Source organism: Coregonus lavaretus (assembly GCF_964263955.1).
Source record: "Coregonus lavaretus genome assembly, chromosome: 17".
NCBI classification, from domain to species: domain Eukaryota; kingdom Metazoa; phylum Chordata; class Actinopteri; order Salmoniformes; family Salmonidae; genus Coregonus; species Coregonus lavaretus.
The window spans coordinates 44,854,678-44,859,677 of NC_140004.1; the positions used below are offsets into that span (position 1 = coordinate 44,854,678).

A 5,000-nucleotide genomic window follows, 5' to 3' on the forward strand; every position below is an offset into this window, starting at 1 on the left:
GAGAACAAGTATTTGATACACTGCTGATTTTGCAGGTTTTCCTACTTACAAAGCATGTAGAGGTCTGTCATTTTTATCATCGGTACACTTCAACTGTGAGAGACGGAATCTAAAACAAAAATCCAGAAAATCACATTGTATGATTTTTAAGAAATTAATTTGCATTTTATTGCATGACATAAGTATTTGATACATCAGAAAAGCAGAACTTAATATTTGGTACAGAAACCTTTGTTTGCAATTACAGAGATCGTACGTTTCCTGTAGGTCTTGACCAGGTTTGCACACACTGCAGCAGGGATTTTGGCTCACTCCTCCATACAGACCTTCTCCAGATCCTTCAGGTTTCGGGGCTGTCGCTGGGCAATACGGACTTTCAGCTCCCTCCAAAGATGTTCTATTGGTTTCAGGTCTGGAGACTGGCTAGGCCACTCCAGGAGCTTGAAATGCTTCTTACGGAGCCACTCCTTAGTTGCCCTGGCTGTGTGTTTCGGGTCGTTGTCATGCTGGAAGACCCAGCCACGACCCATCTTCAATGCTCTTACTGAGGGAAGGAGGATGTTGGCCAAGATCTCGCGATACATGGCCCCATCCATCCTCCCCTCAATACGGTGCAGTCGTCCTGTCCCCTTTGCAGAAAAGCATCCCCAAAGAATGATGTTTCCACCTCCATGCTTCACGGTTGGGATGGTGTTCTTGGGGTTGTACTCATCCTTCTTCTTCCTCCAAACACGGCGAGTGGAATTTAGACCAAAAAGCTCTATTTTTGTCTCATCAGACCACATGACCTTCTCCCATTCTTCCTCTGGATCATCCAGATGGTCATTGGCAAACTTCAGATGGGCCCGGACATGCGCTGGCTTGAGCAGGGCGACCTTGCGTGCGCTGCAGGATTTTAATCCATGACGGCGTAGTGTGTTACTAATGGTTTTCTTTGAGACTGTGGTACCAGCTCTCTTCCGGTCATTGACCAGGTCCTGCCGTGTAGTTCTGGGCTGATCCCTCACCTTCTTCATGATCATTGATGCCCCACGAGGTGAGATCTTGCATGGAGCCCCAGACCAAGGGTGATTGACCGTCATCTTGAACTTCTTCCATTTTCTAATAATTGCGCCAACAGTTGTTGCCTTCTCACCAAGCTGCTTGCTTATTGTCCTGTAGCCCATCCCAGCCTTGTGCAGGTCTACAATTGTATCCCTGATGTCCTTACACAGGTGTCTTTTATACAGGTAACGAGTTCAAACAGGTGCAGTTAATACAGGTAATGAGTGGAGAACAGGAGGGCTTCTTAAAGAAAAACTAACAGGTCTGTGAGAGCCAGAATTCTTACTGGTTGGTAGGTGATCAAATACTTATGTCATGCAATAAAATGCAAATGAATTACTTAAAAATCATACAATGTGATTTTCTGGATTTTTGTCTCTCACAGACCTCTACATGCTTTGTAAGTAGGAAAACCTGCAAAATCGGCAGTGTATCAAATACTTGTTCTCCCCACTGTGTGTGTGTGTGTGTGTGTGTGTGTGTGTGTATATATATATATATATATATATATATATATATATATATATATATATATATATATATAAACATGGGGGATTGGAAGTGATGCAGACAATTACATTGATGGAAGTTACAATCTATCTGCAATATTAAGCTGACCCAATAAAAAAAATAAAAAATACAAAAGCCATTTGCCACACAGAGCTGCCATCATTCACTTTGAACTGGACTGTGTGTTTACAGGCAGTTGCAACAGCGCGACTTTAGACAATTAGAACGCATTCGCCAAAAGCCACAAAATACACCTGAATGGATTTCTGCAATTATGTCAATATCATGGGAGTCCTCTTACATTTGGGGACATTCCAGTCCTATGATCAAACAACCATGAAAATGTAGGTTCTCTCTCCCTCAGTTATGCACATCAACAACAACAATATCAACAACTAATGCTAGCCAGAGCACAATGAGCTAAAAATCTAATGAAGGTACATTAGATAAACCCTCTCAAACTTTTTCAGCTAGTTAGCCATCAAAACTGCAATGATAAACGATGGGGAATTGTAGCCTACTCTTCCTTCTGCAACCAAGCACCCAAGTTAACTGTGGCTAAAGTTGGCTAGCTTGCTAGCTAGCTACTTCCAGAGACAAATGAGAGAACACCTCACTCTGACCATTTTACTCACAGTAGCAGAGCTGGTTAGCTAGGTTGTTTACATGTTATCTAGAGCGTTCTTGACTAACTATTACTTTTTTTTTTTGCCTACGTTTACTGACACCGGTCATATTCAGCGGGTGTTGCGCGTTCGTAAATTCATCAGTTATTCTACGCTCTGGTGCACTCAGATGAGAGTGCTCTGAAATCGGAGTAGATTTGCGAACGCAAGCGATATGCTAACTGGATAAGTCGTTCGGGTTCTTGCTAGCTAACCAAATGACACAGACATCTCTAGCTGTGTATAGCCACTGAAAAATGATATGAGGGGAAAAAGTCAGTCACTCCTCCAATGACATGACATCCTCCTAGCAGCTAGCTCGCTATCTAGCTAATGTTAGGCTCCATGTTTTTAGCTTGCTACATAAATAGATACGCTAGCCTATTAGCCACGTTATGACTGACTTGTGATCGTTGCCCTTGCTAGTTTGATTGTATTGACATTCCCAGCCTTGGTTACATTCGTCCGTTTTTGTCCAAAATATTTAGTCATTGAAACTGAAACAGTGCATCCTGAATGGAGGCAGTAAAACATTTACCAGGCCAGCTGTGATTTACAACCTGATAGCAATATTTTTGGGACTACCAACAAATGTATTGGTGAATTATATTAATCATGCATTGAACTGTATCCATCTATTCTGCCAACAATGCCTTAGTGTACGTTATAGAACCTTTTTTTTTTTTTAACCTCTCATGAAGTTGGTTTTGTAGCATAAACTGGGAATTTGATATTTTTGACTGATATTATGATTGTCTGTTTGTTTCAAGTCTACAAAGTAGTTAAAACGCTGTCAGTTGCACTTTAAGAAAGTGTTTGTCTGTCTTCTTTAACCACATACTAGCAGCAGGAACACTTGACGTTGTGTCACACTAATAACATCACAGTGATGGATAGATTATATACTTAGCTAGGCCACTGTCCACTTTGAGCTTTTTGTTTTTTTATACAGACAATATAAATTTTAAAAGCATTGTATATAATAATTATTTGAAGAGAGTGAGGCTGTGTGTTTTTTCATGAGGTCAAAAACTCTCTCTCTCTCTCTCTCCCTCTCTCTCCCTATCTCTCTCTTCCTCCCTCTCCCTCTCTCTCCCCATCTCTCTTCCCCCCCCCCCCCCCCCCCCCCCCCCCCACTCTCGCGCTCTCTCTCTCCTCTCTCTCATAAAGATTTGTCCCTAACGACAGGTCATTCACTCTGTGTTCCTCCTTGCCTCATTAATATTCATGAGCTGAGACCAGACAGAGTGCTCTGATTGGCAGCAGCAGCCATTTCACATATTTTAGAATCTGAGGGGAACCAGTAGCGGCGTCTCCACTGATAAATATTCAGCAGCATCTGCCCTGACTGGCTGACTGGCTCAGTGAGGAGGAGGAAGGGAAAGATAGATGGAAGAGCCGGAGGGAGGTTTCTGTTAACTGTCTAGGAAAAAGACTGCTAAAGAGCACCAAACCAATCAGTTTTAACCGTGGACTGCCTAACTGTCTGGCTTTGATTGTTTGTATGCATTTGATTGTGTCATTGCATAGCCGTATGTTCTAGCCGTATTCTTCCCCTCTTTTGGGTCGGTCTGTCTGTCTGTCTGTCTGTCTCTGACGATGTGTGTCTCTGTATGTCTGTCTGTCTGACAGTGTGTATCTGTGTGTGTCTGTATGTCTGTCTGTCTGACAGTGTGTATCTGTGTGTGTCTGTATGTCTGTCTGTCTGACAGTGTGTATCTGTGTGTCTCTCCCTACAGAGAAGAGGACTGATAAGTCAGCAGTGTCTGGGGCCATCAGGTTACAGATCAGTGTGGAGATTGAAGGGGAGGAGAAAGTAGCGCCATACCACGCTCAGTACACCAGCCTGCACGAGGTAACACATATTATACCACGCTCAGTACACCAGCCTGTACGAGGTAACACATATTATACCACGCTCAGTACACCAGCCTGTACGAGGTAACACATATTATACCACGCTCAGTACACCAGCCTGTACGAGGTAACACATATTATACCACGCTCAGTACACCCGCCTGTACGAGGTAACACATATTATACCACGCTCAGTACACCAGCCTGCACGAGGTAACGCATATTATACCACGCTCAGTACACCAGCCTGCACGAGGTAACACATATTATACCACGCTCAGTACACCAGCCTGTACGAGGTAACACATATTATACCACGCTCAGTACACCAGCCTGTACGAGGTAACGCATATTATACCACGCTCAGTACACCAGCCTGCACGAGGTAACACATATTATACCACGCTCAGTACACCAGCCTGCACGAGGTAACACATATTATACCATGCTCAGTACACCAGCCTGCACGAGGTAACGCATATTATACCACGCTCAGTACACCAGCCTGCACGAGGTAACACATATTATACCACGCTCAGTACACCAGCCTGTACGAGGTAACACATATTATACCACGCTCAGTACACCAGCCTGTACGAGGTAACGCATATTATACCACGCTCAGTACACCAACCTGTACGAGGTAACATACACGTACACACACACACACACACACACAACTGACTACACAACGCATAGAAACAGATACAAAACATGTTTGCCTCTCTCCTCTAGAACATGTTCCATTACTCTACTGACGTGGTGGGTCAGGGGGTAGTGAAGGTGCCTGTTGCCTGTGGAGACGATGCGTGGAAGGTCTACTTTGATGAGGTGCAGCAGGATATCGTAGATGAATTCGCCATGCGCTACGGCATCGAGTCCATCTACCAGGCCATGACGTAAGTCTGCTGGGAACTCAGTGTG

At 44.0% G+C, this 5,000-nt stretch overlaps 1 pseudogene across 1 annotated transcript in view; it reads left to right on the forward strand.

Moving 5' to 3' along the window:
- LOC311144525 (protein unc-13 homolog B-like) overlaps window positions 1-5,000 on the forward strand; it is an 80,156-nt pseudogene that overhangs the window by 10,290 nt on the left and 64,866 nt on the right. Inside the window, exons 6-7 of the transcript in view lie at window positions 3,959-4,074; window positions 4,812-4,975. The product of the transcript in view is annotated as a protein unc-13 homolog B-like (transcript). The remainder of the gene's footprint in view (window positions 1-3,958; window positions 4,075-4,811; window positions 4,976-5,000) is intronic.